Source organism: Microtus oregoni, unplaced genomic scaffold (assembly GCF_018167655.1).
Source record: "Microtus oregoni isolate MIOR12 unplaced genomic scaffold, Mior012 000026F_ref0000081, whole genome shotgun sequence".
Classification (NCBI taxonomy): domain Eukaryota; kingdom Metazoa; phylum Chordata; class Mammalia; order Rodentia; family Cricetidae; genus Microtus; species Microtus oregoni.
In genome coordinates, this window is record NW_024543085.1 from 34,591,219 (window position 1) to 34,601,495 (window position 10,277).

At 47.7% G+C, this 10,277-nt stretch overlaps 1 non-coding gene across 1 annotated transcript; it reads right to left on the reverse strand.

The window, feature by feature from the left end:
- Window positions 1–9,201: 9,201 nt before the first annotated feature.
- On the reverse strand, window positions 9,202–9,311 carry LOC121463548. Its single transcript, XR_005976456.1, has one exon. It is a non-coding gene; the product is annotated as a U6 spliceosomal RNA (small nuclear RNA).
- Between the last annotated feature and the right edge of the window lie 966 nt (window positions 9,312–10,277).

Here is a 10,277-nt window from a genome sequence, read left to right on the forward strand (position 1 = left end):
GAAGCCTCCTGGGCAGCTGAAGAACCTGTTATTCAGATGTTCCCTGTGCTTAAGAATATACAAAAAATGCTCCATTCCTAGGAGAGCCCAAAAGTGAACTAAAGATAGCCACAGGAACTTCCTGTGCTGTGTGATCTAAGTGCTAACGAACTGAGACTGGGTGTGGGCTTAAATCTATTTTCATGAAAATAAATCTAATTATGGGTGGTCATAAGGCATGCCTTTAATCCCTGCATTTAGAAGGCAGAGGCAGGTGGAATTCTGTGAATTCAAAGACATCCTGGTCTCTTCTCCCCTTCTCCCTTCCCCCTCCATAACCCACTGAATAAATATCCAACCTCACTCTGCATGGGGTGCCTACCCATGTCTCTGTCTCTTGCCTACCTGACACATGTCTCCCTGCCCTGGACCAGCCATGGCTTGGGGATCTGCAGCCATCCCTGCCTGGAACTGGCTGCTCTCAGGGCCTGCTGCCTGCCACCACATGGCCCGCTGCCACTGCTTGGAGACCTGCAGCATTTCTGCTGCCTGCCAGTGCTGGGGATCCTGCAGCATTTTTAATTTTTCCATTACACCAGTAAGGAAAAATGTGATATCACATTCATAATTTTAATACTAATTAGGTATTAAAATGATATTTTGGATCTATTACTTTAAATGAAACACATTTTAAACAATTAACTGTAATTGGACATTTCTCTCCCACCCATCAATTCCCAATAAAGCCACTCAGAGGCTTAATATTACTTACAAATGTTTGGCTGATAGCTCAGGCTTATTACTAGCTAACTCTTACATTTAAATTAACTCATTTCTATTAAACTATGTATTACCACGTGACTCCTGGCTTTATCTGTCCTCTAGCATGTCTAGTTATCTGGGCAGCTGGTTGGTACCTCCCATGACTCTCTCTGCATCTGGCTGGTGACCCTCTAACTCTACCCTTCTCCTTCCTGTCATCCTTAGTGTGATCACCCTGCCTGTACTTTCTGACTGGCTACTGGCTGATCAGCACTTTATTAAACCAATTCAAGTGACAATTTTTTTTGTTTGTTTTTTTCGAGACAGGGTTTCTCTGTGGTTTTGGAGCCTGTCCTGGAACTAGCTCTTGTAGACCAGGCTGGTCTTGAACTCACAGAGATCCGCCTGCCTCTGCCTCCTCAGTGCTGGGATTAAAGGCGTGCGCCACCACCGCCCGGCTAAGTGACAAATCTTTACAGAGTACAAGAAGATTATTCCACAGCAATTAACCTCAACTGTTGCTTTGCTTGTTTTAATATTGCCAGCAGAGCATCTTAACTTCCTCACAGGGCTTCTGGGTACTTCGTGGTCTTGATGAAGGAGGTAGGTGTATCTGGGGGACAGGGTTGAAGTTCGTCCATCTGTGTCCTTGAGGTTTGTGCACTTCACGGCTGTCTATAAATAAAAAACCAAGATAAAAACCAGAGCAGGATGGAGATGGTTCTGTGGTGAAGAGTACTTGCTGCTCTTGCAGAATTCAAGTCCCAAAATCCACAAGCAGTTCACAACCACCCATGACTCCAGCTCCAGGAGATCTAATACCCTTCTTCTGACCTCTGTGGGTACCCACATACACATGTGCAAACATACCTACTTAGATATACAATCATATACATAAACAAAACTAAACATTTTGATAAGTAAATAAAGGGCATCTTGATACATTGAAAGAAAAGGTTAAGAAAATAAAAAGGAAATGAAAAATAGCACTGTGATGGTCACAGTTGTAATCCCACCATTCTGGAAGCTTAGGCAGGGAGATTGCTATGAGTTCCAAACTAATCTCTCAACTACAGCCTGATAACTTGTCTCAAACAAAAAAATAAAATGAAACCTAGGGCTGGAGGGATGGCTTAGTGAGCACTGACTGTTCTTCCAGAGGATCTGAGTTTGATTCCCAGCACCCACTTGGTGGCTTACAATTGCCTATAATTCCAGTTCCAGGGGATTTTAGGCCTCTGGCCTCACACATCCTCGGGCACTGTACTCACAAACACATACCCCCCCCCCACACACACTTGAAAATAATAAAAGTAAACAAAAAAAATTTAAGCTGAAAAGGGGGTCAGCAGCACTGTCAAGATGACCCAGCATGTAAAAACGCCATCAGGCTTGACAGCCTGAGTTTGGTCCCCAGGACCTGCATAATAGGAGAGAAACAACTCTTTCAATGACATTCACACAGATGCCATGGATCCAAGCCCCCCCCCCCCAAAAATAATATATAAACATAATTTACTTCACACATACACAAATCCAGGTTCCATGGAAGTGTATGCCTGTAGGGTAGCTAAGGCTAGGCGTGGACCAGCTGGAAGGCAAAGGGGTGATACCAAGGGCCCTGTAACCAGGGTTGTGGGAGACTCACTGCTCCCTGGATCAGTTTCGCTCACCCTGTTGTGCTTGGCTTCTCCTGCTGTTCTGATCTGTCAAATACTAACTCTGCAAGGAGTTATTGCTCCATTGTTCCTGTGTTCTGAACATTCTGACTTTTCTGCATGCTGCAGTTAGGGACTTTCCTCCTGACCATTAGAACATGGTTAGGTTGCCTAGTAAGTTGCCTAGTTAGCTACCTATATACACAAGAAGAATTTCCTCCTTTCCCTTACCCTATATTTACCTGAATTATCCCCTTGAGTAAATGAGACTTGATCAGAATCTGTCTTGCCTCCATCTCTTGTGTCTCTTGTCCCATGATCACTGTTTTACTTACTGAGGTTCAGAAGACAAAGCAGGCTCCTGTGTTTCTATTCCTCTTAATGTACTTCACTTTATGTGTGCCTCTCTGAACAGCATTCTTTACTTAATCCCCCCCCCCCCCCGTGCTCGAGCCCCACGTTGGGCGCCACTTTGCCCCGGCCCGCGGGTAAGTCAACAGAGACCCTAAAGGGGGAGGGAGAATGGGATGGGACATCCAGGTTTTATTATTAAGATCAATTAGACCCCATACTACAGTATGAGGGAGGCGCCATTACAATGAACAAATACATTGTGGAGAGATGCCAGGTGAGAGAGAAGGCTGAGGCTAGCATGCTACCGTTGCCCAGCAGGGATGGTGGCATATATGGGAGCTTGTGCAGATGCTGCCTGGCTGCGGCACCCCCAGCTCTGGGCAACGATGTAGGCCCAAGGTAAGGAAAGTTTTCCTTTCTGGATTGGACCTCCTCGAAGGACCACCATTGTCTGAGATGCCACCAGTGGCCTTACTTATTTATGTCTGTGGTCCATGCTGCTGCCCCAATGCTGGTGGCCATATCAGAGGAGCAGCAGGGGGCAATTGAAGTTTGAGATGTCAGCCCATCAGGAGGTGAATCCTTGATAGGTCAATCTCAAATAGGCAAGCCTCTGAGACCACAGACCCCAGAAGGTCTTTTGCTTCTGCCGGGCCCTCATGTGTGTACGGGTCCTGTCTTTCTCTGGTATCTGGCATGGTGTGACGGGGCTTGGAGAGGTCCCTACTACCTGTAATGTAGCATGTTTATCTCATGGAAACATCCCTTTCTATTGGGCATTTTTACCCGTGGACTATTATGGAGATGATTTCTTCCTAAGTTGTACTGTCTAGTTGATAATAATAATGTTAGTTTAAATAGAGTTTTGATGATGAAATAAAACAAGAAGTTTCGCACAGCTCGAACACATAAGTTTCTATTGGGTGTGAATGTACGTGGGTTCTTGGGATAATTTGTTCTTCACCTGTAATACGTAAAATGTGTAATCATGTTAAGGGATATGGAAAACATGCTTTTTTTTTACTAGTATTCATTGTAATCATTTGCTTGAAAAAATGGAACGTTGTAATTTTTATATTGCCTGAAAGATTTTGCTGGGGTATATAAGCTGTAAGGGGGGAAAAAGAGAAAAAAGGAAAAGGAAAACATCAAGAGTGAGAAAATTAGAAGGAAATCATTAAGAGAGTTAGAAGGAAAATATCAAAAGAGACAGAAGGGAGATTTCTGAACAGAGATAAGAATAGAGAATGGGCCAGGCAATGGTGGTGCACGCTTTTAATCCCAGCACTCTGGAGACAGAAGCAGGTGGATCTCTGTGAGTTTGAGGACAGTCTGGTCTACAAGAGCTAGTTCCAGGACAGGCTCCAAAGCTACAGAGAAATCCTGTCTCAAAAAATAAGTAAATAAATAAATAAATATTAAAAAAAGAGAATGGAAATACAAAGGAAGAATACAGGAAATGTCTGAAGGAAACCATCAAGAGAGTATGTGAGTGTCTTTTCCCTTAACCCCTCCCCTCAGATGAAAAAGTCATATACATAACTCTGTGGATTCCCTTTGAGCCCTGTGCTGCTGGATTATGTGGGAGTGTCATATATCAATCTGTCAATTTCATTGGTTAATTAATAAAGAAACTGCTTGGCCTGATAGGTTAGAACATAGGTGGGTGGAGTAAACAGAACAGAATGCTGGGAGGAAGAGGAAGTGAGGCAGTCGCCATGCCTTTCCTCTCCAGGGCAGACGCGATGAAGCTCCAACCCAAGATGGACGTAGGCTAGAATCTCCCTGGTAAGTCACCACCTTGTGGTGCTACACACATTAATAGAAATTGGCCAAGCTTTGTTTGTATGCATACAGTTTGTGTGTTGTTATTTCGGGTATAAGCTAACCAGGCGGCTGGGAGCTGGGTGGCAGGAACACAGCTCGCAGCTCCTACAACAGCTGGAGGCTGCCTGATGATGCTTTAGTGATGTCTTCCAGTTTTGCTACTTTGTGGGGCCATACTACTGTGAGCAGCCTGTGTAGCCACCTGAGGCCATGTTGAGACCCATGGCCATGCGGCCACGAGGGCCATGAGTGGGTCAGGGGTCCTGATATGGTGAAAGTCATGTTGATGTCTGCAGCCTGTGCTACCAGCAAGGCAATGAGAATGCCCGTGGTTCTGGGCTGCTGCCTGAAGTCGTGTTAATGCCTTAGGGCTCGGGAGAGCTGCCCTGCCTCTCATCAGCATTGGCAGTGGCATGCACATGGGAGAGCAGGTCCTGTCCCTTTCTGGCAGCTACAGGGTGGCCCTGATGGTGACTTGAGTGCAGGAGAGCCAGTCCCAGTCCACGCATGGGGAGGATGCCATAGGCAAGGGAGAGGCCGGCCCCAAGAGTGGGTGCTGGAGAGCTGGTCCCTCCCCTCACTAGCCCACAGCACATCGAGGCAGGAGATAACAGCCATGCGAGAGCTCACCTGGACCCTCTCGGACTCTCCCCACTTGATGGCTTCTGGCATGGATATAGGAGAGAAACACTCATCCTTCCTTGAGGTAGGGGGCCTACCCTACCCCAAGTGGCCACCAGGAATTTGACCATACTCCAGTAAGTATATTTTTTTCTTTCTTTCTTTCTTTCTTTCTTTCTTTCTTTTTTTCTTTTGGTTTTTCGAGACAGGGTTTCTCTGTAGCTTTGTCCTGGAACTCCCTTTGTAGACCAGGCTGGACTCGAACTCACAGAGATCCGCCTGCCTCTGCCTTCCAAGTGGTGGGATTAAAGGCGTGCGCCACCACCGCCCGGCTATTTTTTTCTTTCTTTTCATTTTTCTTTTTCCCTTGAGGAGGGAGGTCACGGGGGAGGGGTGGCAGGCATGAGAAGACTAGGAGGTAAGCACGATGAGGGGCTGGGGATGTAGCTTAGTTGGTAGAGTGCTGGCCCAGCATGTACAAAGCCGTGGGTTCAGTCCTCAAGTAGGAATGTAACTTGTAACAGCAGCACTCAGGAAGTGGAGTTGGGAGAATCAATACAATGTCATCCTTGGCTACATAGTAGTTCAAGGCCAGGCTGGGCTCCATAAAACCTAGAGTAGAAGAGGGAGCGATAGGAAGAAGGGGGAAAGAGGGAGAGAGAGAAGGATTGTGAATGCAGGCATGTGTCAAGACTTATTCTGTCTGGACAGATACAGGCCGACACAGAGAAACATCTGTTGGTAAGGAGTCAGCATCTCAGTTCAGGCTTCATGAGCTCACTCACCGTCCTGAGCTAGAACCACTTACACACTCTGCTTACAGTTCCAGGGAGTTAGGTCAGGGGAGTAATACAGAAATGTGTCTCCGTGGGTGGCCTGCTCATAGACCTCATCACCCTAAACTGAGGTCAGGCTGGAGGCTTCAGCTGTCGCCAGAACCCTAATGACTCAGTGAGGGATGAGGATGCTGGGGCTATGGGATGTGTTCTTTGAGGCCGCTGACAGGGACAGGGCTTCTGTTCACAGCGCTTTCTGTTGGTCCTCAGGAGAGTTCTGAGCAGGGCAGGACAGGCGACCAGGCTGCCTCTAAGGTCTGAGCAGTCTGGAAGGTTGTCTTAGATCATCCTCATAGATGAAAGCTGGGCTCTCCCAGTGTGGTTCTCCTTAGACCGGCTGCAATGAATTGCTAGAAATTTCAAACACCGGTCTTGTGGGAATCTGACAATGTGGGTTCCCACTGGGACCGCAAAGGTTGCCCCTAATAGCTAGCAGTATTGATTTTGATTATGTATTATGTGTTTACTCATTTCATTCTTAAAACAACCCTGGAAGTTTGACACCATCTGTTTGATAGACGACAAAACCAGGGCACAGAGAATAAGTCTTTTAGGTCCCACAAGGGATCCAAGATTCAAACACACACCCACTGACTCTAGGACATACTTTGGCACTTCTCCCTTGAGCTAGGGTTGAAGTTGCGGCAACACTGCCAGGGAACACTTTATCCCCCCCCCCCCACACACACACACCCTCTGGGCCATGTATGACTGTGGTGGACACAGATCTGCTGTGGTGATAGACAGTCACTCAGGAAGAACCCCGAGGCTGGCCACTGTGTGGGTAGAACAAGTCTGCCCAAACCCAGAGGTCCTACTTCTGACCTCTGCCCTACCCAACTCCCAGTGCCATCCTACAGGTAGGCTGCTGTTGCCATCTGTTTCCATGTCCGTGGGAGATGAACTGCCAGGCATGGACTCTAGCAAAGAAAAGGAGACTAGCTGGACAGACGTGTGGTTGTGAAGACTGGGGTGCCTCTGCACCTGGGGGGTCTGTCCCCAAAGAAACAGATTTCACTGACTCAACAATCGGTTTTCTCTCTAGACCTCCAGCTTCTCTAAGATCTTATGAATGCTATCGAAGGAAGCTACATTTAAGGTTCAAAGGCCAAAGAAAAGAGATGTGGGATTTGGGGACCAGTGAGTTCTAAGTAGACAATGAACTGGCACACAAACCAGAATCCAAAGAGAACTGAGGACCTGGTGGGTCAAGGAGCATGTCGAACCTGGGGCACCAAGTTTAACCTTCATTTAATATCACTGATGGAGTCTGACAGGCAGGACCCTGAACCTCAAGCTCCCAGGAAAGACTATACGCTTTGCTGGCTTATACAAAGGCACGGTCTGCTAAGTTGCATCTGCTCAGAGAAAGGACCCCAACTCACACCGGGTCCCATGTGCACAGGGGGTCCTGAGCAAACTTCTCCATCCCCCATCCTATTTTGATATCCGTAAGAGCGCAGGTGAGATCTAGGGGACCCAGAGGTGCTTGGATTCAGCTGTGGCTCTTCCACCCCATCCCCACATAGAGGACAAAAGCGAACGGCCAGCTCCTAAGGTGGCATTTCAGGCTGAATTCTTGTTTTTGTGTTTGTTCTTTGAGCCAGGGTTTCTTTGTGCAGTCCTGGATGTCCTGGAACTCGCTCTGTAGATCAGGCTGGCCTCAAACTCACAGAGATGCCCCTGCCTTGGCCTCCCCAGTGCTGGGACTAAATGGGTCCATGACCACCATATCCTGGCTCACGCTGAATTCTACGCTGGACAAACAATCAAGGCTGGGGAATGCAGGAACCAGAGGTTCACCCCCTCACACACACCCACAAGCTGATAGGGCTCCAGCAAGGAAGAGAAGGGAGGTCAAGTAGGCCAGGGCTGGGTTCAGCTTCCTGCACCCAGATCTGGAGACTAGCCAGGAGAGCCAAGTACACCCACCCCAAGAGCAGGAAGTGGGAGACCAGGCCACATCAGGGCTCCAACCAAGCCCTTAACAGCTGTTCCCGGGAGGCAAGCCAAGCCAGGTCGGGGTGCGGTGAGCCTCCTGCCCCTCCAAGGACAGTTTCATTTAATCCTCCTTCGTGCCTTGTTTACAGAGAAGGAAACAGAACTGCGGAACTGCACACACTAAAAACGGACCAGAACCAGGTCAAGGTCACCCAGCTGGGGTAGAGAAATGCTGGCTCAATCTTAGTAGACACAGTGACCTCTGCAGGGGTTCGCTTGGGGACTGACGGCAGGGCACAGCCAGTCCCTCTCCAGGAACTGCCCTGCCTGAACAGAGAGGCCAAGGCAAAGCTGGTCCCTTCTTGGGGCCAAATCCAGATCAGCTGTGTTGCCTTGAGAATGAGGTGCAGGGTGCAAAAACCCAGCTTTTGCCTCCTTGCAGACTTACTCCAGCATTCCTGTAGAATGGAGAATGGCTTTGCTGTTACTGTTGGTTGTGGTTTTTATTTGTGTTTTTTTCTTGTTTGTTTGTTTCTTTATACAGTCCCATACTGTAACCAGGCTAGGATCAAATTCACACCAGTCCTCCTGCATCAGCCTCCAGAGAACTAGGATTGAGCTACCACACTGCTAAAGCCAAAACTTTTGTCACAATTGCATTTCGGTTCTTTCTTTCTTTAATGTGAAATATGGGTTGGTAATGAGATAGGTCTTTAGTCCCAGCAGAGGCAGATGCATCTCCGTGAGTGCTAGGCCAGCCAAGACTCCATAGTGAAAGTTGTTATGGTAAAAATAAAACAGCACCATTCCAGAGTGACTGCAGGGGACAGTGGGCCATGAGGGGCAGCAGGTCCCAGGCAGGGAGCCACGTGGTGGGTGAGAGACAGACCTATTAGGCACGCCATGCAGAGAAAGTGAGTATTTATTTAGTGGGTTATGGAAGGGAAAGGGAAAAGGGGAAGGGGAGAAGGGAGAAGAGCAGAAAGGCAGAGAGACAGGGAGAGAAAAAGAAACAGAGAGGGGGGAAGGAGAGAAGTGGGAAGAAGGGAGAGAAGAAGAATCCACCTCTTTGGGAGAGAGACTGAAAGGAAGGAGTTCAGGCTGGAAGCAGAAGGAAGATCTGCTTGCCTCAGCAGACAGGGAGGGAGTGGGTGGTGCTTGTCTCTTAAAGGGACAGGACAGACCATTACAAAAATAAATTAATTTTAAAAGTATATGTGTATGTATATATAAAACACGTCAACAATGTGTGTGTCATCCTTGCACAGAGGCCATGATAATCTTCTATGTATTATTCTAATTTTAGTATATGTGTTGCCAAGTCGAGGATCATTTCATTTCGGCTCCTCCCTCAGCTTCAGCCCATCCTCCCCTTTCTCAGCTTGTGCAGGTCAGTCCATTTCCACAGTCAGCTTTATGCACCCAAATCTCAGCCCTCTGCTTGGCTTTTTGGTCCTCTTTCCTAGAAGTTTCCACGAGCCCCACCTCTGCATACTCCTGCCTGTATTTAACTAGGACAGAATAGTCAAGACTCCACAGGGAGACAAGAAGACCTGTAGGACTGTTATCAACCAGCAGTGCTGCCATCCCTAGTGGGGCCTAGCCAGCCTGGGGGAGAAAAACAAGGAGGTACAGCAGTCCCTGCTGAAGACACTATAATGATCCTACTTGCAGCCTGAGTCTCTTCCTTTTCTGTCTCCCTCTCAAAGAGGCAGCTTCCATCTCTCCCTTCTCTCTCTCTCTCTCTCTCTCTCTCTCTCTCTCTCTCTGGTGTGGAACCTGCTAATTATATTTTAAATAAATGCTGATTGGCCAGTAGCCAGGCAGGAAGTATAGGCGGGACAACCAGACAGGAAGTAGAGGTGGGTCAATGAGAACAGGAGAATTCTGGGAAGAGGAAAGCCCATTCCTCTGCAGTTCTGACGGGACCACAGAAGAAGCAAGATGTGTCTGCCCTGCTGAATAAGGTACTGAGCCACATGGCTAACACAGATAAGAATAATGGGCTAAATAAGTTATAAGAGTTAATAAGAAACCTGAGCTAATGGGCCAATCAGTTTATAACTAATGTAGACCTCTGTGTGATTTCTTTGGGACTTAACAATTGTAGGAACCAGGCAGCACAAGGACTGGGTAGGACAGAAACTCAGTCAACATCTCTGCTTTTCTCTTCTTCTCCCTTTCCCTTCCATAACCCACTAAATAAATATCCAACTTCACTCTGCATGGTGTACCTATCTGTCTGTCTCTCGTCCACCATGTGGCTCCCTGCCCAGGACCAGCTGCCTTCGGAGATCTG